Below are 27,672 nucleotides of genomic sequence, written 5' to 3'. Positions count from 1 at the left end.
GACATTTGGGTTTCTCTACCTTTTGGCTATTGTGAAGAGTGCTACTATGAACATTTCTGTAAAAGTCTTCATTTGAGTCCCTGTTTTCCATTTTTTCTGGGATTCTACCTAGAAGTGGAGTTGCTGGTTCATACGGTAATTCTATGTTGAACTCTTTGAGGAACCACCAAACTATTTTCCTCAGTGGCTGAAGCACTAAATATTCCTAGCAGCAATGTCTGAAGGTCCCAATTTCTCCAAATCCTCTTCTACAATTGTTATTTTCCATTTTCAAAAAATTGTAGCTATCCCAGTAAGTGTGAACTGGTATCTCATTGTGGTCTTGATTTTCATTTCACTGATGGTTAATGATGCAGAGCATCTTTTTCATGTGTTTGTTGGTCATTTGTATATATCCTTTCTTGATGAATGTCTATTCAAGTCCTTTGCCTGTTTTGAATTGGATTGTTTAATTTTTTGTTGTTAAGTTGGTATTTTTTTAATATATTCTGGATATTCTACATATATACCAGGAATATGATTTGCAAATATTTTCTCCCATTCTGTAGGTTGTCTTTTTATCTGTTGATAGTTTTCTCTGATGCACAAAAATCTTTCATTTTAATGAAGACCAGCTTATCTATTTTTTATTTTTTATTTTTATTTTTTATTTATTTATTTATTTTTTTAAACATCTTTATTGGGGTATAATTGCTTTACAATGGTGTGTTAGTTTCTGCTTTACAACAAAGTGAATCAGCTATACATATACATATGTTCCCATATGTCTTCCCTCTTGCGTCTCCCTCCCTCCCACCCTCCCCATCCCACCCCTCCAGGCTATCACAAAGCACCGAGCTAATATCCCTGTGCCTTGCGGCTGCTTCCCCCTAGCTATCTACCTTACTACGTTTGTTAGTGTGTATATGTCCATGACTCTCTCTCGCCCTGTCAAAGCTCACCCCTCCCCCTCCCCATATCCTCAAGTCCGTTCTCCAGTAGGTCTGCGTCTTTATTCCTGTCTTACCCCTAGGTTCCTCATGACATTTTTTTCCCCCTTAAATTCCATATATATGTGTTAGCATACGGTATTTGTCTTTTTCTTTCTGACTTACTTCACTCTGTATGACAGACTCTAGGTCTATCCATCTCATTACAAATAGCTCAATTTCATTTCTTTTTAAGGCTGAGTAATATTCCATTGTATATATGTGCCACATTTTCTTTATCCATTCATCCGATGATGGGCGCTTAGGTTGTTTCCATCTCCGGGCTATTGTAAATAGAGCTGCAGTGAACATTGGGGTGCATGTGTCTTTTTGAATTATGGTTTTCTCAGGGTATATGCCCAGTAGTGGGATTGCTGGGTTGGGTTGTATGGTAGTTCTATGTTTAGTTTTTTAAGGAACCTCCATACTGTTCTCCATAGTGGCGGAACCAATTCACATTCCCACCAGCAGTGCAAGAGTGTTCCCTTTTCTCCACACCCTCTCCAGCATTTATTGTTTCTAGATTTTTTGATGATGGCCATTCTGACTGGTGTGAGATGATATCTCATTGTAGTTTTGATTTGCATTTCTCTAATGATTAATGATGTTGAGCATTCTTTCATGTGATTGTTGGCATTCTGTATATCTTCTTTGGAGAAATGTCTATTTAGGTCTTCTGCCCATTTTTGGATTGGGTTGTTTGTTTTTTTGTTATTGAGCTGCTTGTAAATTTTGGAGATTAATCCTTTGTCATTTGCTTCATTTGCAAATATTTTCTCCCATTCTGAGGGTTGTCTTTTGGTCTTGATTATGGTTTCCTTTGCTGTGCAAAAGCTTTGAAGTTTCATTAGGTCCCATTTGTTTATTTTTGTTTTTATTTCCATTACTCTAGGAGGTGGGTCAGAAAGGATCTTGCTGTGATTTATGTCATAGAGTGTTCTGCCTGTTTTCCTCTAAGAGTTTGATAGTTTCTGGCCTTACATTTAGGTCTTTAATCCATTTTGAGCTTATTTTTGTGTATGGTGTTAGGGAGTGATCTAATCTCATACTTTTACATGTACCTGTCCAGTTTTCCCAGCACCATTTATTGAAGAGGCTGTCCTTTCTCCACTGTACATTCCTGCCACCTTTATCAAAGATAAGGTGTCCATATGTGCGTGGGTTTATCTCTGGGCTTTCTATCCTGTTCCATTGATCTATCTTTCTGTTTTTGCGCCAGTACCATACTGTCTTGATTACTGTAGCTTTGTAGTATAGTCTGAAGTCAGGGAGCCTGATTCCTCCAGCTCCTTTTCTTGTTCTCAAGATTGCTTTGGCTATTCGGGGTCTTTTGTGTTTCCATACAAATTGCAAAATTTTTTGTTCTAGTTCTGTGAAAAATGCCAGTGGTAGTTTGATAGGGATTGCATTGAATCTGTAGATTGCTTTGGGTAGTAGAGTCATTTTCACAATGTTGATTCTTCCCATCCAAGAACATGGTATATCTCTCCATCTATTTGTATCATCTTTAATTTCTTTCATCAGTGTCTTATAATTTTCTGCATACAGGTCTTTCGTCTCCTTAGGTAGGTTTATTCCTAGATATTTTATTCTTTTTGTTGCAATGGTAAATGGGAGTGTTTTCTTGATTTCACTTTCAGATTTTTCATCATTAGTATATAGGAATGCCAGAGATTTCTGTGCATTAACTTTGTATCCTGCTACTTTACCAAATTCATTGATTAGCTCTAGTAGTTTTCTGGTAGCATCTTTAGGATTCTCTATGTATAGTATCATGTCATCTGCAAAGAGTGACAGCTTTACTTCTTCTTTTCCGATTTGGATTCCTTTTATTTCCTTTTCTTCTCTGATTGCTGTGGCTAAAACTTCCAAAACTATGTTGAATAAGAGTGGTGAGAGTGGGCAACCTTGTCTTGTTCCTGATCTTAGTGGAAATGCTTTCAGTTTTTCACCATTGAGGATGATGTTTGCTGTGGGCTTGTCATATATGGCCTTTATTATGTTGAGGAAAGTTCCCTCTATGCCTACTTTCTGCAGGGTTTTTATCATAAATGGGTGTTGAATTTTGTCGAAAGCTTTCTCTGCATCTATTGAGATGATCATATGGTTTTTCTCCTTCAATTTGTTAATATGGTTTATCACACTGATAGATTTGCGTATATTGAAGAATCCTTGCATTCCTGGAATAAACCCCACTTGATCATGGTGTATGACCCTTTTAATGTGCTGTTGGATTCTGTTTGCTAGTATTTTGTTGAGGATTTTTGCATCTATGTTCATCAGTGATATTGGCCTGTAGTTTTCTTTCTTTGTGACATCCTTGTCTGGTTTTGGTATCAAGGTGATGGTGGCCTCGTAGAAGGAATTTGGGAGTGTTCCTCCCTCTGCTATATTTTGGAAGAGTTTGAGAAGGATAGGTGTTAGCTCTTCTCTAAACGTTTGATAGAATTCACCTGTGAAGCCATCTGGTCCTGGGCTTTTGTTTGTTGGAAGATTTTTAATCACAGTTTCAATTTCAGTGCTTGTGATTGGTCTGTTCATATTTTCTATTTCTTCCTGATTCAGTCTTGGCAGGTTGTGCATTTCTAAGAATTTGTCCATTTCTTCCAGATTGTCCATTTTATTGGCATAGAGTTGCTTGTAGTAATCTCTCATGATTTTTTTTATTTCTGCAGTGTCAGTTGTTACTTCTCCTTTTTCATTTCTAATTCTATTGATTTGAGTCTTCTCCCTTTTTTTCTTGATGAGTCTGGCTAGTGGTTTATCTATTTTGTTTATCTTCTCAAAGAACCAGCTTTTAGTTTTATTGATCTTTGCTATCGTTTCCTTCATTTCTTTTTCATTTATTTCTGATCTGATTTTTATGATTTCTTTCCTTCTGCTAGCTTTGGGGTTTTTTTGTTCTTCTTGCTCTAATTGCTTGAGGTGCAAGGTTAGGTTGTTTATTCGAGATGTTTCCTGCTTCTTAAGGTGGGCTTGTATTGCTATAAACTTCCCCCTTAGAACTGCTTTTGCTGCATCCCATAGGTTTTGGGTCGTCGTGTCTCCATTGTCATTTGTTTCTAGGTATTTTTTTATTTCCTCTTTGATTTCTTCAGTGATCACTTCATTATTAAGTAGTGTATTGTTTAGCCTCCATGTGTTTGTATTTTTTACAGATCTTTTCCTGTAATTGATATCTAGTCTCATGGCGTTGTGGTCAGAAAAGATACTTGATACAATTTCAATTTTCTTAAATTTACCAAGGCTTGATTTGTGACCCAAGATATGATCTATCCTGGAGAATGTTCCAAGAGCACTTGAGAAAAATGTGTATTCTGTTGTTTTTGGATGGAGTGTCCTATAAATATCAATTAAGTCCATCTTGTTTAATGTATCATTTAAAGCTTGTGTTTCCTTATTTATTTTCATTTTGGATGATCTGTCCATGGGTGAAAGTGGGGTGTTAAAGTCCCCTACTATGAATGTGTTACTGTCGATCTCCCCTCTTATGGCTGTTAGTATTTGCCTTATGTATTGAGGTGCTCCTATGTTGGGTGCATAAATATTTACAATTCTTATATCTTCTTCTTGGATCGATCCCTTGATCAGTATGTAGTGTCCTTCTTTGTCTCTTGTAATAGTCCTTATTTTAAAGTCTATTTTGTCTGATATGAGAATTGCTACTCCAGCTTTCTTTTGGTTTCCATTTGCATGGAATATCTTTTTCCATCCCTTTATTTTCAGTCTGTATGTGTCTCTAGGTCTGAAGTGGGTCTCTTGTAGACAGCATATATAAGGGTCTTGTTTTTGTATCCATTCAGCCAATCTGTGTCTTTTGGTGGGAGCATTTAGTCCATTTACATTTAAGGTAATTATCGATATGTATGTTCGTATTCCCATTTTCTATATTGTTTTGGGTTCGTTATTATAGGTCTTTTCCTTCTCTTGTCTTCCTTGTCTAGAGAAGTTCCTTTAGCATTTGTTGTAAAGCTGGTTTGGTGGTGCTGAACTCTCTCAGCTTTTGCTTGTCTGTAAAGGTTTTAATTTCTCCATCAAATCTGAATGAGATCCTTGCTGGGTAGAGTAGTCTTGGTTGCAGGTTTTTCTCCTTCATCACTTTCAGTATGTCCTGCCACTCCCTTCTGGCTTGTAGGGTTTCTGCTGAGAGATCAGCTGTTAACCTTATGGGGATTCCCTTGTGTGTTATTTGTTGTTTTTCCCTTGCTGCTTTTAATATGCTTTCTTTGTATTTAATTTTTGACAGTTTGATTAATATGTGTCTTGGCGTATTTCTCCTTGTATTTATCCTGTATGGAACTCTCTGTGCTTCCTGGACTTAACTATTTCCTTTCCCATATTAGGGAAGTTTTCAACTATAATCTCTTCAAATATTTTCTCAGTCCCTTTCTTTTTCTATTCTTCTTCTGGAACCCCTATAATTCGAATGTTGGTGCGTTTAATGTTGTCCCAGAGGTCTCTGAGACTGTCCTCAGTTCTTTTCATTCTTTTTTCTTTATTCTGCTCTGCAGTAGTTATTTCCACTATTTTATCTTCCAGGTCACTTATCCGTTCTTCTGCCTCAGTTATTCTGTTATTGATCCCATCTAGAGTACTTTTAATTTCATTTATTGCGTTGTTCATCGTTGCTTGTTTCATCTTTATTTCTTCTAGGTCCTTGTTAACTGTTTCTTGCATTTTGTCCATTCTACTTCCAAGATTTCGGATCATCCTTACTATCATTATTCTGAATTCTTTTTCAGGTAGACTGCCTATTTCCTCTTCATTTGTTAGGTCTGGTGCATTTTTATCTTGCTCCTTCATCTGCTGTGTGTTTTTCTGTCTTCTCATTTTGCTTATCTTACTGTGTTTGGGGGTCTCCTTTTTGCAGGCTGCAGGTTCGTAGTTCCCGTTGTTTTTGATGTCTGTCTCCAGTGGCTAAGGTTGTTTCAGTGGGTTGTGTAGGCTTCCTGGTGGAGGGGACTAGTGCCTGTGTTGTGGTGGATGAGGCTGGATCTTGTCTCTTTAGTGGGCAGGTTCACGTCTGGTGGTGTGTTTTGGGGTGTCTGTGGCCTTATTATGATTTTAGGCAGCCTCTCTGCTAATGGGTGGGGTTGTGTTCCTGTTTTGCTAGTTGTTTGGCATAGGTTGTCTAGCACTGTGGATTGCTGGTCGTTGAGTGAAGCTGGGTGCTGGTGTTAAGATGGAGGTCACTGGGAGATTTCCGCCATTTAATATTATGTGGAGCTGGGAGGTCTCTTGTTGACCAGTGTCCTGAAGTTGGCTCTCCTACCTCAGAGGCAGAGCCCTGACTCCTGGCTGGAGCACCAAGAGCCTTTCATCCACACGGCTCAGAATAAAAGGGAGAAAAAGTAGAGAGAATTAGTAGAAGTATGAGGAAAGAAAGAAGGAAAGGAGGAAAGGAAGGAAGGAAGAAAGAAGCAAAGAAGGAAAGACAGGAGGGAGGGAGGGAGGGAGGAAGGAAGGAAGGAAGGAGGGAAAGAAGGAAAAAAGACAGAAAGAAAGAAGATACAGTAAAAATAAAGTATAATATAGTTATTGAATTAAAAAATATTTAGAAAAAAAAAGAAGGGACGGATAGAACCTTAGGACAAATGTTGGAAGCAAAGCTATACAGAGAAAATCTTACACAGAAGCATACACATACACCTTCACAAAAAGAGGTAAAGGGGGAAAAATCATAAATCTTGCTCTCAGAGACCACCTCCTCAATTTGGGGTGATTCGTTGTCTAAAGGAGGGAAGGAAGGAAAGAAAGAAAGAAAGAACGAAGGTAAAGTATAATAAAGTTATTACAAATAAAATTAATTATTGAGAAAAAAAAATTTTTTTTAAAAACCATGGACGGATAGAGCCCTAGGACAAATGGTGGAAGCAAGAGTATACAGACAAGATCTCACACAGAAGCATACACGTACACATTCACAAAAAGAGGAAAAGGGAAAAAAATCATAGATCTCGCTCCTAAATTCCACCTCTTCAATTTGGGATCATTCCTTGTCTATTCAGGTATTCCATAGATGCAGGGTATATCAAGTTGATTGTGGAGCTTTAATCCGCTGCTTCTGAGGCTGCTGGGAGAGATTTCCCTTTCTCTTCTTTGTTCTCACAGCTCACAGGAGCTCAGCTTTGGATTTGGCCCTGCCTCTGCGTGTAGGTCGCTGGAGGGCGTCTGTTTTTTGCTCAGACAGGACAGGGTTAAAGGAGCCGCTGATTCGGGGGCTCTGGCTCACTCAGGCCGGGGGTGGGGGCTATTTTTTATTTTTTTGTTACCTGTACAAAGCGGGTTTGTGATAGAACATTTTGTAATATCTGTCTTCACTAAAGATATTAACTATAGCTACTCTGAGGCGACACATGTTAATAGGCTTGAAGTATAGATCTCTTTGGGTTTTTAAAAGACAGAGCTTAAAAAGCTGGTATTAAAGATAGACAAGGCACACAGAGGCCCCGGAAAAAAAATTTGCTCATTTCCAGACTCCTCTGGTGCCTTCCTCTTCAAGCACTCTAAATGCGTGGGGTCTTGCTATCTCATGCCAGAAAAATATTAGGATTCCTATGATCTTAAAAGAAATTCTTTAGTTAAATTATTTGACCCAAGCTATTCCAAAAAGAATGTAAAGAATTTTACAATAATATATATGATGCAATTAGCTAAACAGTTAAGGAAATTGGGCAAAGTGAGAATGAAGGTAGGAAAGAAAAAAGGAGAAAGGTCAGTGTTGGGGGTAACGGCTTCCCCTCCCCATATGGGAGGGTCTCCATAGAGCCATGCTCCTGCCTCTTGCCCCAGCCCCTCATTCGGGGAGGTAAGCCAGGTTCCAGGGCCAGATGGTTTTTCTGATTGTGCCTTTGGGATAAAGGATTGAGAGGCTCTCTCCTCTGGGGAGAGTGTGCCTGTCTGCAGAGACTTCGCATCCTCCTGTAGAGCAGGGCGAGGGCTTTCAGCCACAATCTGTGACTCGATGGGCAAGTCTGTGGAAGTCAGGATGGAATGTTACTGGTCCATTTCTCCTCACACCGCAGCTGAGTTCTCCCACCCAGCTTTACTTGGTAATAAAGCTGACATTTGGACCTCCATCTCTGTCTCCAGTATTGATTTCTCACATAGTTTAGAACCCAGGCAGGAGGAAAGGGGTGTTATTTAGTCATCCATCTCTCAGACCCCAATATCGAGGAACACAAAATATATGTTGTGAAGTCCTAACTGCTTATGTAGGAGGTGGGTCAAGAGTTTGGCCCTAAACTTTCTAGCAGCTAACAAACAGTGTATATTACTCTTCGTGGAAAACAATCCATTCACATCTATTCCTAGTTGTAATGCCATAAAGAAATATATTCTATGAATTTTCATAAGAAAAAATTGTATGGAATTAGCAATATTTTGATAACATCCTTAGAGTAAGTTCAGCCATGGGTTTCATGGGGGCCAGAGGAAAGTGGCACGTGTCAGGTTCTCAACTCTGGCTTGATTGGGGAACACATTACAGAACATCTAGAGCAGCGGTTTCTAACTCTCCTGAAAACCTGACTGAAGCTCATGTTCAGGAAGACAGGAAGGGTACATGGAAACCCATATATGAAGATCTTAGGCATTTATGGATCTGTAGAAACCCCTGATTTTGAGAAACCAAAAAACTGCACTTCCTTCAACAATCCTTCATATACTTTGTTCTAATATTAGCCCCAGTGTAATTGATAAATATTGGAATTCGTTATTTTATGTGCTGGCCTGATATACAGTCATAAACATTGCAACGGCAAAGAGAGGAGGACTTAGATTTACATTTTATGAAAAGGGAGGGGCTTAGCAGTGCCTGGAACTTAAATAGAAGGCCACCCTACCCTGTTCCGGAGGAAGGCCCAAGAGAGTAAGCATGGGGAGCCTGGTCTTTGTAAAGAAGTAACTTGGGGTCTGCTCTATTGCGGGGCCTCAAAGTTCTTTAAGGTTGAAACACTGTTTTTCTAAAAATAACGTACAGCAAGTGTAATCACTAACTACAAAGCCATCCCAAGAGTACCCAGTGAATTTTTAACCTAGAGCAAGATAACTTCTTAGACTAGTCTTCAAGATAAATTAGATACAAAATGTTGATCTATTTAAGGGGGGAGGGATTAATTTGAATATTGGGATCGACATATACACACTACTATATATAAAATAGATAACTAATAAGACCTGCTGTAGAGCACAGGGAACTCTACTCAATACTCTGTAATGGCCTATATGGGAAAAGAACCTAAAAAAAAAAAAAAAAAAGAGAGAGAGAGTGGATAGCAGTGCTGTGCGTGGTGCTTATCCCAGACAAGCTGAGTTGTCTGCATAGCCATTTCACACGAGGAACTCTGATCTGAAGTGCTGAGTGCAAGGCCTTTGCACACGGCACCCGATGAGACAAGAGTTTCAAAAAGTGCATGTGAAAAACCATCACCTGGGATCCACTGTGCTGATTCTGATCAAATAAATTAAAGGTGAGCTGGATGGACTAGAGAAAGCTCCTAGAATAGACTCAGTAGCCATGTGGTGAAAAATGGAAAGACCCCAAATGAAAGGAGCCTGGATCACAGTATCACAACTGGGAGGAATGTTGTCCATTCTGCAACATCAGTGCTGGATTGTGAGCACCCCTATAGTTTGTTGACATCTCTCATCTGCTTTCATGTCTTCTTGAGGATTTATGCCTGTGTATGAGTGCATTCAGAGCTTCGGCATTCCAGCATTCATTACAATATGAATGCACTCCTTCACATTGTGCAGTACAGACTCTGCATGCGTCATTAAAAGAGAAAATCTTTAATACTAAAAACTAAAAAGAGGAGGACCTTCAAAATGGCAGAGGAGTAAGACATGGAGATCACCTTCCTCCCCCCAAATACATCAAAAATACATCTACATGTGGAACAACAACTCCTACAGAACATCTACTGAACGCTGGCAGAAGACCTCAGACCTCCCAAAAGGCAAGAAAGTCCTCACGTACGTAGGGCAAAAGAAAAAAGAAAAAACAGAGACAAAAGAATAGGGACGGGACCTGCACCTCTGGGAGGGAGCTGTGAAGGAGGAAAAGTTTCCACACACTAGGAAGCTGCTTCACTGACGGGAACAGGGGATGGCAGCGGGGGAAGCTTCGGAGCCGCGGAGGAGAGCGCAGCAACAGGGGTGCGGAGGGCAAAGTGGAGAGATTCCCGCATGGAGGATCGGTGCCGACCAGCGACCTACACACAGAGGCGGGTCCAAATCCAAAGCTGAACCCCAGGAGCTGTGTGAACAAAGAAGAGAAAGGGAAATCTCTCCCAGCAGCCTCAGGAGCAGCGAATTAAATCTCCCCAATCAACGTGATGTACCTGCATCTGTGAAATACATGAATAGACAAAGAATCATCCCAAAATTGAGGCGGTGGACTTTGGGAGCAACTGTAGACTTGGGGTTTGCTGTATGTGACTGACTAGTTTCTGATTTTTATGTTTATCTTAGTTTAGCTATTTTAGGGCTTGTTATCATTGGATTAGTTTATTGGATTGGTTGCTCTCTCTCTTTTTTTAATACTTTAAAATTTCTTTATTTTAATAATATTTTATTTTAAATTTTAATAACTTTATTTTATTTATATATTTATTTATTTTTCTTTCTTTTTTTCTCCCTTTTCTTCTCAGCCACGTGGCTGACAGTGTCTTGGCACTCCAGCTGGGTGTCAGGCCTGAGCCTCTGAGGTGGGAGAGCCGAGTTCAGGACATTGGATCACCAGAGACTTCCCGGCCCAACGTAGTATCAATTGGCGAGAGCTCTCCCAGAGATCTCCATCTCAACACTAAGACCCAGCTCCACGCAATGAACAGCAAGCTCCAGTGCTGGACACCCAATGCCAAACAACTAGCAAGACAGGAACACAACCCCACCCATTAGCAGAGAGGCTGCCTAAAATCATAATAAGTTTCACAGACACCCCAAAACACACCACCAGATGTGGTCCTGCCAACCAGAAAGACAAGATCCAGCCTCATCCACCAGAACACAGGCACCAGTCCCCTCCACCAGGAAGCCTACACAACCCACTGAACCTACCTTACCCACTGGGGGCAGACACCAAAAACAATGGGAACTACAAACCTGCAGCCTGTGAAAAGGAGATGCCAAACACAGTAAGTTAAGCAAAATGAGAAGACAGAGAAATTTGCAGCAGATCAAGAAGCATGGTAAAAACCCACCAGACTAAACAAATGAAGAGGACATAGGCAGTCTACCTGAAAAAGAATTCACAGTAATGATAGTAAAGATGATCCAAAATCTTGGAAATAGAATGGAGAAAACACAAGAAACGTTTAACAAGGACCTAAAAGAACTAAAGAGCAAACAAACAATGATGAACAACACAATAAATGAAATTAAAAATTCTCTAGAAAGAATCAATAGCAGAATAACTGAGGCAGAAGAACGGATAAGTGACCTGGAAGATAAAATAGTGGAAATAACTACCACACAGTAGAATAAAGAATAAAGAATGAAAAGAATTGAGGACAGTCTCAGAGACCTCTGGGACAACATTAAACACACCAACATTCGAATTATAGGGGTCCCAGAAGAAGAAGAGAAGAGAAAAAGAAAGGGACTGAGAAAATATTTGAAGAGATTATATTTGAAAACTTCCCTAATATGGGAAAGGAAATAGTCAATCAAGTCTAGAAAGTGCTGAGAGTCCCATACAGGATAAATCCAAGGAGAAACATGCCAAGACACATATTAATCAAACTATCAAAAATTAAATAGAAAGAAAAAATATTAAAGGCAGCAAGAGAAAAACAACAAATAACATAAAAGGGAATACCCATAAAGTTAACAGCTGATCTTTCAGCAGAAACTCTGCAAGCCAGAAGGGAGTGGCAGGACATATTTAAAGTGATGAAAGGGAAAAACCAACAACCAAGATTACTCCACCCAGCAAGGATCTCATTCAGATTTGACAGAGAAATTAAAACCTTTACAGACAAGCAAAAGCTAAGAGAATTCAGCTCCACCAAACCAGCTTTACAACAAATCCTAAAGGAACTTCTCTAGGCAAGAAACACAAGAGAAGGAAAAGGCCTACAATAACAAACCCAAAACAATTAAGAAAATGGTAATAGGAACATACATATTGATAATTACCTTAAATGTAAATGGATTAAATGCTCCAACCAAAAGACACAGACTGGCTGAATGGATACAAAAGCAAAACCTGTATATATGCTGTGTACAAGAGACCCACTTCAGACCTAGGGACACATACAGACTGAAAGTGAGGGAATGGAAAAAGATATTCCATGCAAATGGAAATCAGAAGAAAGCTGGAGTAGCAATTCTCATATCAGACAAAACAGACTTTAAAATAAAGACTATTACAAGAGACAAAGAAGGACACTACATTGTGATCAAGGGATCAATCCAAGAAGAAGATATAACAATTGTAAATATTTATGCACCAAACATAGTAGCACTGCAATACATAGGCAAAAGCTAACAGCCATAAAAGGGGAAATTGACAGTAACACAATCATAGTAGGGGACTTGAACAAACACCCCACTTTCACCAATGGACACATCCTCCAAAAGGAAAATAAATAAGGAAACACAAACTTTAAATGATACATTAAACAACATGGACTTAATTGATATTTATAGGACTTTCCATCCATAAATAACAGAATACACTTTCTTCTCAAGTGCTCAGGGAATGTTCTCCAGGATAGATCATATCTTGGGTCACAAATCAAGCCTTGATAAATTTAAGAAAATTGAAATCGTATCAAGTATCTTTTCCGACCACAATGCCATGAGACTAGATATCAACTACAGGAAAAAAAATACAAACACATGGAGGCTAAACAATACACTACTAAAGAATCAAGAGATTACTGAAGAAATCAAAGAGGAAACCAAAAAATACCTAGAAACAAATGACAATGAAAACGCGATGACCCAAAACCTATGGGATGCAGCAAAAGCAGTTCTAAGAGGGAAGTTTATAGCAATACAATCTTACCTCAAGAAACATCTCAAATAAACAACCTAACCTTACACCTAAAGCAATTAGAGAAAGAAGAACAAAAAAAGCCCAAAGTTAGCAGAAGGAAAGAAATCATAAAGATCAGAAATAAATGAAAAGAAATGAAGGAAACGATAGCAAAGATCAATAAAACTAAAAGCTGGTTCTTTGAGAAGATAAAATTGATAAACAATTAGCCAAACTCATCAAGAAAAAAAGGGAGAAGACTCAAATCAATAGAATTAGAATTGAAAAAGATGTAACAACTGACACTGCAGAAATACAAAGGATCATGAGAGATTACTACAAGAAACTATATGTTGGGGCTTCCCTGGTGGCACAGTGGTTGAGAGTCCGCCTGCTGATGTAGGGGACACGGGTTCGTGCCCCGGTCCGGGAAGATCCCACATGCCGCGGAGCGGCTGGGCCCGTGAGCCATGGCCGCTGAGCCTGCGCGTCCGGAGCCTGTGCTCCGCAACGGGAGAGGCCACAACAGTGAGAGGCCCGCGTACCGCAAAAAAAAAAAAAAGAAAAGAATAGTCTGCTTAGCAAATATATTGAATCAATAGACACTTCCTAAGGGTTCCTGTGGGGTACCCAGCAGAGGTGTCACAGTAGAGATGGAAAGTATTTGAAGAGCTTCCTCCTTTCAAGGAGCTTGCCTACAAGTTATCACAATACAAGGTAGAATGTCAAAACTTCAAAAGTGATCATGAAATAACTACTACAGGAGTTCAGAGATCATCCCTGGAATCTGAGCTTCCTTAACTATCAGCAAAGAGGCAACAGCAGAAGCAAAGGCAGGTAGTGAGGCAAGGAAAATGAGCCAGTGGCTAGCTTTGGGGAATATAAACAGATCAACCACAAGCACTGAAATTGAGACTGTGATTAAAAATCTTCCAACAAACAAAAGCCCAGGACCAGATGGCTTCACAGGCGAATTCTATCAAACATTTAGAGAAGAGCTAACAACTATCCTCAAACTCTTCCAAAATATAGCAGAGGGAGGAACACTCCCAAACTCATTCTACAAGGCCACCATCACCCTGATACCAAAAGCAGACAAAGATGTCACAAAAATAGAAAACTACAGGCCAGTAACACTGATGAATATAGATGCAAAAATCCTCAACAAAATACTAGCAAACAGAATCCAACAGCACTGTAAAAGGATCATACACCATGATCAAGTGGGGTTTATCCCAGGAATGCAAGGATTCTTCAATATACGCAAATCAATCGATGTGATAAACCATATTAACAAATTGAGGGAGAAAAACCGTATGATAATCTCAAAAGACACAGAAAAAGCTTTCTACAAAAATCAACACCCATTCTTGATAAAAACTCTTTAGAAAGTAGGCATAGAGGGAACCTACCTCAACATAATAAAGGCCATATATGACAAACCCACAGCCAAACATCGTTCTCAATGGTGAAAAACTGAAACCGTTTCCACTAAGATCAGGAAGAAGACAAGCCTGCCCACTGTCACCACTATTATTTAACATAGTTTGGGAAGTTTTAGCCACAGCAATCAGAGAAGCAAAAGAAATAAAAGGAATCCAAATCAGGAAAGAAGTAAAACTGTCACTGTTTGCAGATGACATGATAGTATACAAAGAGAATCATAAAGACTCTACCAGAGAACTACTAGAGCTAATCAATGAATTTGGTAAAGTAGCAGGATATAAAATTAATGCACAGAAATCTCTCACACTCCTATACACTAATGATGAATTATCTGAAAGGGAAATTAAGGAAACACTCCATTTACTATTGCAACAAAAAGAATAAAATACCTAGGAATAAACCTACCTAAGGAGACAAACGACCTGTATGTAGAAAACTATAAGATACTGATGAAAGAAAACAGATGGAGAGACATACCATACCATGTTCTCGAATTGGAAGAAGTAACATTGTGAAAATGACTATATTACTCAAAGCATCTACAGATTCAGCGCAATCCCTATCAAACTACCAGTGGCATTTTCCACAGAACTAGAACAAAAAATTTCACAATCAGTATGGAAACACAAAAGACCCCGAATAGCCAAAGCAATCTTGAGAGAGAAAAACGGAACTGGAGGAACCAGGCTCCCTGACTTCAGACTATACTACAAAGCTACAGCAATCAAGACAGTATGGTACTGGCACAAAAACAGAAGTATAGATCAATGGAACAGGATAGAAGCCCAGAGATAAACCCACGCACATATGGTCACCTAATCTTTGATAAAGGAGGTAAGAATATACACTGGAGAAAAGACAGCCTCTTCAATAAGTGGTGTTGGGAAAACTGGACCGCTACATGTAAAAGAATGAAATTAGAACACTCCCTAACACCATACACAAAAATAAACTCGAAATGGATTAAAGACCTAAATGTAAGGCCAGACACTATAAAACTCTTAGAGGAAAACATAGACAGGAACACTCTATGACATAAATCACAGCAAGATTCTTTTTGATCCACCTCCTTGAGAAATGGAAATAAAAACAAAAATAAATAAATGGGACCTATTGAAACTTAAAACCTTTTGCACAGCAAAGGAAAACATAAACAAGATGAAAAGACATCACACAGAATGGGAGAAAATATTTGCAAATGAAGCAACTGACAAAGGACTACTCTCCAAAATATACAAGCAGCTCATGTAGCTCAATATCAAAGAAACAAACAACCCAATCCAAAAATGGGCAGAAGACCTCAGTAGACATTTCACCAAAGAAAATATACAGATTGCCAACAAACACATGAAAGGATGCTCAACATCACTAATCATTAGAGAAAGGCAAATCAAAACTACAATGAGGTATCACCTCACACCAGTCAGAATGGCCATCATCAAAAAATCTACAAACAATAAATGCTGGAGAGGGTGTGGAGAATAAGGAATCCTCTTGCACTGTTGGTGGGAATGTAAACTGATATAGCCACTACAGAGAACAGTATGGAGGTTCCTTAAAAACTAAAAATAGAACTACCATATGACCCAGCAATCCCACTACTGGGCATATACCCTGAGTAAACCATAATTCAAATAGAGTCATGTACCACAATGTTCATTGCAGCACTACTTACAATAGCCAGGACATGGAAGCAACCTAAGTGTCCATCAACAGATGAATGGATAAAGAAGATGTGGCACATATATACAATGGAATATTACTCAGCCATAAAAAGAAACAAAATTGGGATATTTGTAGTGAGGTGGACGGACCTAGAATCTGTCATACAGAGTGAAATAAGTCAGAAAGAGTAAAACAAGTGCCGTATGCTAACACATATATACGGAATCTAAAAAAAGAAATGGCTCTGAAGAACCTAGGGGCAGGACAGGAATAAAGACGTAGACGTAGAGAATGGACTTGAGGACATGGGGAGGGAGAAGGGCAAGCTGGGACGCAGTCAGAGAGTGGCATGGACTTATATACACTACCAAATGTAAAATAGATAGCTAGTGGGAAGCAGCTGCATAGCACAGGGAGATCAGCTCGGTGCTTTGTGACCACCTAGAGGGGTGGGATAGGGAGGGTGGGAGAGAGAAGCAAGAGCGAGGGGATATGAGGATATATGTATACATACAGCTGATTCACCTTGTTTTACAGCAGAAACTAACACAGCATTGTAAAATAAATATACTCCAATAACGATGTTAAAAAAAAAGAGTGGATATATGTATATGTATAGCTGATTCACTTTGCTGTATACCTGAAAGTAACACAACATTGTAAATCAACTATACTCCAATAAAAATTTTTAAAAAATTAAAATAACAAACAAATAAAATGTTGATCTATTTAATGGATTGAGTTGACTTGCTCTAATGGGTTATTAATATCAAGCTAGTAAAATTTTGTGAAGGTTTTTTAAAATGATGGCATGATGGATTTATATGTTTCCCTGTTTGGTTGTGATTAGGTTAACTAGGTCGACAGATTTAAAGCTACTCTTGGTTCATCACAACAAAACTCTCTTCCCTGCATGTTTTTCTCCATGGCTGGGGATGGGCAAGTTGGTGGGTGGGCAGAGCAGGTATGTCAAAGATGATAGTATGTCATTCAAGCACAATGGAAAGAACCAGGATATATTTACATCATTAGTTAATTGATTTGTCAAGAGATGGGGATGGTCTCAGCTGAGCCTGATCCCTTGTGGTGTATTTTTATAGTAACAGTTACGTTTAATGAGGACTAAGGTGTACCAAGCACTAAACTAGGCACTTATACATGGAATCGTATTTAATCCTCACATTAACCCCTCATGGAAGAGCCATGTTATAGATGAAGAAACTGAGGCAGAGCAAGACTCTGACTGGTTCAAGGTCATGTAGCTGAAAAGAGGCAGGGGCAGGAGGGTCTGCATGGTAAGCAATTGTTGTGCTCTTGCTGCAGAAAGGCCAGCAACCTTATCACTGTCCCTCTCAGGTTTCTCCAAAAGCAATGGAACATAACGGTAGTCAGCAGGTGGGCCTAAAGCCTACCACTCCTCACGTTGACCGGGGAGTCCAGATTGTAGTAGATCTTGCAGGAAAGAAGCAGGCATTTTGGTAGGGATGGCTAGTGGGTTTATAATCCGGAGGAAGAAAAAGGTTGATTTAAAAAAGGAAATTGGACTAGGTTATCTCCGGGTCCAATAAGAAAGGCCAATACCCAGAGTCAATGATGAAAATGAACATAATCGTCAGTATTTGGAGAGTTCCTCAGTTCCAGGAAACCTCTTCCTGGTGTTTTATTTAGCCTGAACTTATAAGTGTTTCTATAAGAATCATTATTCAGGAAGCCCGTCAGAAAATGACCCAGGATCTACAAAGTCTGGGAAAAGTCAGCCTTCTTGCAATGACCAGAGTCTGAACTTCATAGTGTTCTCCATCAAGTCAGTGCTGGGGATCCCACTTACAGCCCCATTCATTGACTTATTTTATCCAAATTTTATAAGGTAATGGGAGATCTCTAATAAGATTTATATTTGGTAAGATTCCAATTAGCCTTTCCAACCAAATTTTAATTACACATCACCTCACTCTCCTGATGAAAGTGTTCGGGCTATTGGGTAGTACCAGTAAAGCAGACTGAATCCTGTGCTTGCTAGAAAACTCAACAGATAGGACAGACTTTTAGGCTAAGAGTAAAGGGAAATGTTTCATTTGTGGCTACAAGACAAAGTTTTGCAAGATCCTTTTTTGGATAGCAACAGATTGCCAAGTGTATTTCGGTTACCTCAACCCTCCTTACCCTCTTTAGCCCCTGTCTAAACATGAGGGGTACTGACAGCTGGTCCAGAGGACACTTATGACAGATGATTTTTTTTTTAATTAAGCTCCAGTTTTGCATTGATACCCAATCCTCGCTCCATCCATCTATGCCTTCTCTCTCCCTCACTCTTGCTCTATCTACCTTCTGTTCTTCATTGTCAACCTCTCCTTCTCAACTGGCTCCTTACCCCCTGCAAATCAAATGTGGTCAAGTCTCCTTAAAGAAAACCCTTAAGTCTCATGTCCTCCTCTATCTTCTATCTTCTCTCTCTCCTCTCCATCACAACCAAACTTCTTGAAGAGCTGTCTAAATTTGTTGTCACCAGATTTTCAACGTACTCACATGATTGGACTCATCAAAACCTGGTTTCTGTCCTCTCAATGCTCCAGTCCAGTCAAATTGCTCTTGCTTCCTTGTTGATAACTCAGTGGACATTTCTCAGGCCTTCTATGACTTCTTAGCATGACCTCACAACACTGATGGCCACACACGTCATCTTGGAACCGTCTTCCTGTGGCGTCTACAAGAGCATTTCCCTGGTGGTCTTGGACTCCTTCTGATTGCTCCCCCTTCAGTGCTCTATGCCCGGTGCTCTTTCCCTGCTTGTCCCTTAAGTGTCAGCACTCCCAGGGCTCTGGTCCAGCCTCTTCCCTTCTCCCTTCCTTCCTCTCTGGCTAGTGTCATCCAACCCTCCACCCTCTAGTTTTCATACCACTGTGGACACAAAACCAAAAGTTTATATGAAACAATTATAGCTTCTTTGCCCTTTTGTTTTCCACAGAGCTGCCAAATTTGATAGGAGGGTTAATGATATTGCCAGAGGGTTATGTCATGGTCAGAAATAGGAGTGCAATTTTGTGGCAGGAGAAGCAGAGATTCAGATTCAACCAACACTGATGGCAAATACCTATTATGGGTTTGGATTATGCCCACACGTATGTTATTTTATTTAATATTCCCAATTACCCTTTGAGGTGTCTTGGCCCCTATTTTGCAGATGGGGGAATAGAAGCTTTTGGAAATTAAATGACTTACCCAAGGTCACATAGCTAGTGAGTAAGCAACAGAGCTGGAATTGGAGCCCAGGTCTCTCATTTGTGATGAGGTTTCCCCTAAGTACTTGGCCATAACCAGCGCAGCCTTCGTGAGCCTGTAGAAAATTATCACCTTCATATGGAAAGAGTAGAGGGCAGTCTGCCTTTTATGGTTAGTGGAGAATTTTTAAAATCACATTTCGAAGACATATGGTTAAGTGTCTTGCTGTACAATAATCAGTGCTATGGAAAAATCATTCCAGTGCTAAGTATTCCACATTTTTATAAAAGGCCAGACTTTCCCTCCAAACAAAACAAAGCTACGTGAACTATGGAATCAGCCTCTTTCCAGGTTGCCGTAATAGCAGTAGCAGAGGAAGTTGTTAGGAATTGTTGGAGACTGTTGTTATTTCAGCCAGAAAACAATCATGCTTTAAAAATCCATACTTATTATCAGTATTCTTTGGGAAATGAAGCAGCCCGCGTTAGGTGGGCATATACTGTAGAGCAAAACCATCAAGAAGTGGAGGCCTAACCCCACGTGCATCCCCTGAAAAGCAGGAACCCCGAGATGACTCCAAGGGGCTCACATCTCTTGCGCCCCCGGTGAACATTTCAGAAGGAAGACACAAATACAGAGCAGCTTCCGTTAAGGCAGGGGCAGCAAGCAGGCAGCCTGAGATCTGACTGCTAGTCTCTCTGTTATTTGACCTGTGGGGTACTTTTTTTAAGAAACTGACTTAGTTGTTGGAAGATGTGGTCTACTTCACAGGGCATCTGGATTTCTGGCTTCTCTCAAAGTGAGGCGATATTCTTTAGGAGCTGAGTATGGCTGTCCCCTCAGAGGGGCCAGTGCGCTCTGTTTTGTCGCAGACTCTAAATGCCAGTTCATTCTTTTATGTTACCTGCCTGGCTGCTACAGAAATTCGAGTTTTATGCTTCTGATGAAAAGGTTTTGAAATTCTGGGTTTCATAAAACTAGGAAGCAAGTGCTTTTGTGTCAAAATTTAGGCTTCAGTTCGGCCTCATTTGTGTGCCCAATGTCACCCCCCTTCCTTTTTTTCTGTAAGTATTTACTGAATGACTTTTCTGCACCAGGCACAGGAGTTACTAGCAGTGAATGTAACTTTATCATCGTCATCATCATTATTATCAGGTATTTCTGAGCACTTTCTCAGTGCAAGGACTGCAAGTTATCTAACACGCGTTTAGTCTTTCCAAAGCCCCCAGTGAGTCAGGCTCTCTTATTAATATCATTTTACAGATGTGACACTGGAATTTGGTAACATGGTCAAGGTCACACAGCTCGTAAGTGGAGATGCCACAGTTTGGGTCTGGGACAGTCTGACGACTGAGCCCAAGCTCTTAACCCTTCATGTTGCTCATGGTTGAAGGGGGCTCACACTGTAAGAGGAGCACCCCTCCTCACGGGTCTGCTCACCGGCGGGGCAGACGGGGCATTTCCCTCTGGTTGGTTTGATGTTATCAGTGTTTCCTCTCCTTGGTCAGAAATCCCTAGAAGAGGGACCAAGCCCAATGGACTTGTCTAACTACTCCGCATGGAGTTGGGTCTTTCATAACTACTATGATTACTGAATCCTGTAGAGGTGCTGTGTGTGCAAGTCTGAGTGTATAGGGTATGTTTGTTTGTGTGTGTGTGTATGTGTGTGTGTGTTTCAACCAAAAGATGGAAAACTTTTAGGAGGCCTCTGAGGCACCACGAAACTTTGAAAATATTTTCCCTGGATTTGTTTTCTTCACATCCCCACCAGTTTCATCTAGCTGTTCTCCTAATGCAGCCTATTTTGCTGTGAGTGTCTGGAGAGGGATGATACCCCTCTGTCTTTGTACTTCCACAGCTCAGCACCTGGGGAAACGCAGCACCCTCTGTACATGCTCATCGAGTGAATGAAAGAAACCAACAGACGGAAGAGGGTGTAGTCAGACCCGAAGAAGGCTTGGCTGTGTCTGTGAGGTGCAGACACAGCCAAGTGGAGACAAAGGCAGTATCTGAGTGTGCTTAAGAGAAAATTCTCAAGAGACCCATGAATGCCGGGTGTACCCTCACATCTGGGATTTTTTAGCTCCCACTGGAGTCTATAAATTCCAGTGTTTAGCTTTGTGGTTCAGTTGCCTCTTTGGAACCATAGTGCTTGCCATGTCATGTTTTCCTGCCCCTGTCCTTTAATTAATAAATACATTTTGGCAAAGGGAAGCTGTGGTTTCAGGTGGCTTTTAATTTTTTTTTTCATTTTTCTTATTTACGTTGAGGGATTGGCCAAAGAAGCCCATTAAATCACAATAATTGCTGAAAATTTCCTCAAAGTAAGCACTGGTTTTGAGCTGTGAAATGATCAGAAGGGCAAACAAACAAGCAAACAAAAAACAACTTCTGATCTTCCAATTTGAATAGCAAAAGAAGGATAATTTTTCCTTATAGACATGTCCAAAGTCAGCCACAGAATCAGGACTGTGTGGGGACAGACTCTTCTGGGCTCCCAGACTCTGGCCTCTTCCTGAGAAGTGGCCCTGAATGGGGACCCTTTTTATACTGTTGACCCTCAACAACAGAAAAATCTGCAGTTGGTCATCCAATGCTGGGAGAGAAAAAAAACCCAAGACTATATAATAAGGTCAGTTGGGAGACTGCTGAGTTGGGTCAGCTTTCTGCATTATTAAAGCTTTATAGATAGTGGTATAAACAGCTCAATTAGCAACCCCCACACACACATATTCCTCCCACAGCCCATCAAAATAGCATCCCCTTCGTCTGCACAGAGCTCCGCGGATTAACATGTTTCCAAATATCCCCTCCTTACTTCATGCAATCCTCACAACCTGTTCCACAGACACGGTGGCCTGAGAAGTCACAGGACTGGCTCGAGGTTGTACAAGTGACTGTCCTGAGACTAGAAATCGAGCTTTCTGATTCCCAGTCTAGCACCTTTTGCTTCATCACTGGCTGTTAATTTCCAAATTGAGTGGAAATCTATTACCACCCACTTCCCCTTGCCCCGTGTGTACTCTGGCATTAAGGAGATTGGTTGAAAAGAAGGGCTTGAGTGTTCTAAGTCAAGGGGAATGCTTTGGTAAGTCTGGGAGAGTCTGGTGAAAAACCTGCAAGCCAGCAAAAACGTTTTCAGACTGAAAGGGACTGTCTTTTTCATTTTTGGCTCCCAAGTGCCGAGCTCCACGCCTGGCACATAATGACCCTCAATAAAGGTTTGTTGATTTGAAACCTGTATGTTGTATCCATCTGTAAGACTGGATTAACCCAGAGGGCAACTTTTGGTGTCGACTGTACATATGTTGTTTTTGCAAAATTCCTTCCTTAGCAGAACGTCCTCCCTGAGCAAACTTTCCATTTCTAGAAATCAAATTTCTTTAGGGGAGGCTGATAGAGGAGGTTAGGCTTACTCTGGAGAGGGAGCGGTATTTGCCTTTCTGGGCCACTCCACTGGAGAGCACCATGTTATGGTGACAGATCACTTACAAAGACTTAGCAAAGCTTAAGAAATACCTCGATAAGGGACATTTGCTACAAACATAAATACCTTTGTAGAAACATAATATACACCACGACCATGTAGCTAATGAATTTATGCCACATATGTTATTTACAGCCATTCACTAAAGAAATCCAAACACTGTTAGGACAATAAGGCATCTGTGTGACCTAATTTTGCTATATTACTTAATTGTAGTTAAGTAATTAAGTTGTTCAATTACTTAATTTGTCATCATTTGGGGTGCTTTTAAATTGCTATTTCTCCATCAGCAAAAGAAAATGTTTCATTTGGAAGGAAAACATTCATTCAGATCACATGCACTTGACCCAAGTGCGAAGAGCTTTGCTGTGGGTATCATTTAAACTGTGGCTCTTTGGCCAGTCTTGTATGCTCCCTGCAGAAAGAACTTCAGGCCAGGCCATTGGGAGTATCTTCAGAAGGCTGGTGTCTCTGGGAAAGGACCGCAAAGGAGAAGTTCTACAGTGACCTTGGAAAAGCCTCCGCCTGTCTGCACAGAATGACGGCCAGTGGAAGGCAAGCAGGCTGGGTTCCCCAACTCATTGCTGCTCCCAAGGCACTGCCAAGCAAACACCAAGAGCTTAACTTTTGAATGTGATGCTAAATATCATTTACCAGTAACCTGTCTGTATGCAAGATTGAGCAGTGACAAACTGTGCTCCCAACATGGCCTCAGGCTGAGGTCATACATGGATTTTGCTTTACTGCCCAAGATCTGGGCATTTTTGCAAAAGCAGTGGCTTCTTCTACCTCTGCCTCACTGACATTATATTTGGACTGGTTCATAACCTTCAGAACTCTTAAAAGTCCCTCTAACGTAAATAAAAAGGAAATCACAGACCTGCCCCGTGAAATCCCCCTTCCCACCCCTCTTCATCTGTCAAATGTGCATAATGGAAAAATGATGTAGCCCTGGCTCTGGGCCAAAATAAACAATCTGGAAATACTGTGTAAACCCAGCTGCTGCACTGGAGGACAGAGGCCTCGCTTTATGACCTCCGAGATGGTTAACCATATGCAAAATAACAAAACCTCACCACAGGCTTGCCATCTATTCTGATGCTGGGCTGGTTTTGGCATTCCTTCCCTTGATCTAAGTAAATGCACACTCCACACCTACCAAAGCCCCCTTTCCCCAACAACCCGAGCTTGTTTGAACCTGGTCCAGCAGAGATTATGTGCAAGCGATGAATACAAATTGAATAACAACCAGAAGTTGGGCCAAATTTTACCACTGGAAAAAAAAAAAAAAGCACCATCAAAAGACAGGCATAAATTCTTCAGCTTCAGGGGAGTTCAGTGGTGATCCACCAACAGGCCCTGCTGTTTTAAGAAGTGGTCTGTGTTAAAAACTGGGGTTTACGAATCTCAGGTTAGATTACATCCAGACATTTCCAGCACCCAAGGGATGAGGCATACTTTCTCAGGTGGCAGGTGTGATGAAAGTCACGGTCAGGTGGAGAGGGGCTGGGGCTTTGGCCAGCGTGAGGGAAGCACGGTGGGTACACATCCCTGGGCTGCGGCTGCAGAGCCCCACACCCTGCCGGCTGCTCCCCAAACCGTGTGAACACAATGCTTGTCACAGATACAGTAAACTCATTTCCTGAATTATACAGGGAGGCCACACAGTTCAAACACATGCGGCTCCCCTGCAGCTGCCTGAACCAGAAACGAATGTGTGTCACTGTGGCTCGCAGCAACGAGCTGGGCTGAACGGGCCACATTTGATTTGTCACTGGGATGATGGATGGTATGTTAAGACCAGCTTCTTGGAGGTAAGGCAATTAGGGGAGAAAAGAACAAAAAGCACTTCATGGCTGACTCGGAGCTTGGGGTTGGTAAAGTACACAGAGGGTTTTTTTCTTTTTTTTGCAATCTTCAGATCTGGAAATATCAATAATTAAAAAATAAATCGAGTTCACTTTGAATTTCAAGAGAACCTTTACTCTCTGTGGCCAAGTGAAAGGAACATGATTACTTTTTTTTTAACGCCTGAAACTGCTAGGCTCCTTTGATGGAAGAGAATAAAGACTTTTTATAACGCTTCTACTCTGCTTTGAATTTTGGAAGCTGGAGCAAAACAGAAGGAACCAGAAAGAAAAAGTCATTGGCCTGTGTGGGGTGGGTCACGAGGGCGCATGAAGGCCAGGGCACTGGCCTTGTTTGGGAAGGCAGCAGGCACCCAGCCCTGCAAGGAGGCATGCATTTCCAGAGACATTGCTCAGGCAACGTCCTAACCCTGTGGAATCTTGAGGTGAGGGCGGCCCAGTGGAGGAGCTTCTGGGTTCTTTCCTGGGTGAGCCAGCTCCACAGCACTTACCCTCAGAATCTGCCCTGATTGCTGGGGGTGGGGAGTGGTGGTAATTAGTTACTATCTTGCTGTGGCCTCTGTTTGCTCATTCATTACCTCTGCATTGAGCAACTACTAAGCAGACTGACTTCAGGAAATAAAGGAACCGCTAAAGCTGAAAACACAGGCTCCCTGCTGGAGGAGAAAAAGTAAACAGTAAAGAGAGAAACAAATGTACAATCCACCCGAAAACTTCCCAGGAGATCTGAAAATCCCTGCTTCACTGCGGGCCAGGAAGGGCTCCCTCAGAGGGGAGCATCAGAGGAGGGGTGAGAAGGGGGGCCACCACCAAGGGGTGGGCGTTGAGGGCTACCTTTGGTGTCCTTCTGTAGGACCAACGAACACCTGGCTAGACGAATTTAATATGCAACAATTCACCTGGTGAGACGGGTGACCCCCGCAGTGACTGCCCTACAAGGGTCTGTGGCCAGGCCCCTGAACTTGCATTTCCGATTAGCACCCCAGGTAATTGTGATGTGGGATCTGTCCAACCCCACTCAGATCCTAAAGCTTAGGATGAAACATGTCAGGGCTGGAAAGATGTCCCAGCTCATCTGTCCAGATACTCATGTGCTCTGAGTAATCAGGGCGAGGGGCACTCCAGTGCCCACAGGGTCAACTGGCCCAGCTCCCCCGCTTTCCCTGCTGCCCTGGTTCACTGGGTGGAGGGCCATTTGCTCCTGTTTCTTTCTCCCCAACTTTGGCCTCATGACCCAGATCATAAAAAAGCTGCTACTATATTTCTTTGAAAGTGTAGCCCACCCAATTATACATGCGTGCTTTCCCCAACACAGCATTTTGCCATCAAAATACTGGCTTGATTGTGAGAATGGCAATAACAGAAGGATTTATTTTCACAGCAACAACTGAACCAAACATTTCTGTTTGAAAATATCTATTTCTGAAAAAAAAAACTTATTGGAAGACTTACTATGGCAATATTAATAAAATGTATTTGTTGGAAATACACTTTTTATTTGAAATCTTTATTGAGAGATGCACTTTGTTCCTTTTTCTACTTTATTTGAAATCATATTATGGTGGCCCTTATCAGTGACTGATGAGGGCATCCAGATCAAATGGATTTATCTGAACAAAAAAGATCGAGAGAAACACTGACCTGGTAGTTCTATCCAAATTTTTTTGGCATCTGACAATCTCATAAATTCTGCTTTTACTTTCTCTGCAAGATTCCTTTTTTTCCTCTTTCTCATAGTCTGTATATTGTTAGCAGCCCTAGGCTATTTGTCTCATACACACACACACACACACACACACGCACGCACATATCCCTTCTTTGACAACACACGCATGCATGCACGCACACATCCCTTCTTTGGCAGGGAAGAGGCCCTCTCCTGGAATCACACTGCATTGTCTGAGTCTAGCCCTGATGGTGTTAAAGACAACTGCTGACACCCACAGTCATTCTGGGCACACTACATATAGTCACATCTTTGTCTCAGTTTTTATGTTGCTCTGTTATTTTTTTCTCCAGGGTTTCATATACATCAAGCTACATATCTACTTATGTATAGGGTCAAAATAAAGTCCTTGGGCAGTTTAAGTTTTAGCTTTGAATTTTAATTTTTGGAAAGGTCTTTTACAACTTAAAAATTCATTTTTTCGGGCTTCCCTGGTGGTGCAGTGGTTGAGAGTCCGCCTGCCAATGCAGGGGACACGGGTTCGTGCCCCGGTCTGGGAAGATCCCGCGTGCTGCGGAGCGGCTGGGCCCGTGGGCCATGGCTGCTGAGCCTGCCCGTCCGGAGCCTGTGCTCCGCAACGGGAGAGGCCACAACAGTGAGAGGCCCGCGTACCGCAAAAAAAAAAAAGAAAAAAAATTTATTTTTTCTGGTTATGATGTACATAATATATACATAACATACACATACACACTCACGTATACATACTTACACATGCAAATGTATAGATTTGGAAAAAAACTAAGTGATAAAATGACTTTAAATCAAGCCACATTTATTGTAGTAATATATATTCTAGTCTTTTTCTTGCTTATGTATATGAGTTGTAAAATAGACCTCTGCTATACTGTTTATTTAGTTTTATAATCTTTTAAAACTTAACTGATGACAAGCATTCGCCTATAGCATTAATTATTTCAAGTCATATTTTGCAGTGTATTTTTATGTGCTTCATTTTATGGATGCCTTATAGGTCATAAGCTAGTTTGCGATTGTGGGATAACTGAGCTGTTTTTCAGTTTCTGTGACTAAATAATATGCGATGAACATCCATGTTCATAAGGGATCATGTGCCTCTTTGCTTGTCTCCCTAAAATAACTGGTAACTTTAGGTATTGAGTGGTGCTCTTCCTCTGATAGCTGATAAGGTCTTGAATTCTGACAGTTCTAGGACACCATTTACTTTTTTTGTCAGAGATCCTGAAATTTGTGTAATGCAATTTTCCTAAATTTTAAGACGTTAAATTTACACAACATCCATCTAACTATAACCTAACTCACTAACTCTAAAATGCACAGGGCTTTTTGAA

The 27,672-nt window shown here is 40.9% G+C and overlaps 1 protein-coding gene and 1 long non-coding RNA gene across 3 annotated transcripts in view; one reads left to right on the top strand and one right to left on the bottom strand.

Annotated features, from left to right (window-relative positions):
* LOC149747909 (uncharacterized) overlaps positions 1-16,798 on the top strand; it is a 40,514-nt gene extending 23,716 nt beyond the window's left edge. Inside the window, exon 2 of the long non-coding RNA XR_016395249.1 lies at positions 10,622-16,798. This is a non-coding gene — a long non-coding RNA (uncharacterized LOC149747909). The remainder of the gene's footprint in view (positions 1-10,621) is intronic.
* Positions 1-27,672, bottom strand: part of UST (uronyl 2-sulfotransferase) — a 300,372-nt gene that overhangs the window by 5,801 nt on the left and 266,899 nt on the right. The window lies entirely within an intron of this gene.

This window comes from Delphinapterus leucas, chromosome 12 (assembly GCF_059928025.1).
Source record: "Delphinapterus leucas isolate spDelLeu-1000000601 "Yukka" chromosome 12, BTC_Dleu_Yukka2, whole genome shotgun sequence".
NCBI lineage: Eukaryota > Metazoa > Chordata > Mammalia > Artiodactyla > Monodontidae > Delphinapterus > Delphinapterus leucas.
Note: the sequence above shows the minus strand (reverse complement) of the source record. Positions and strands in the feature narration are given on the sequence as shown.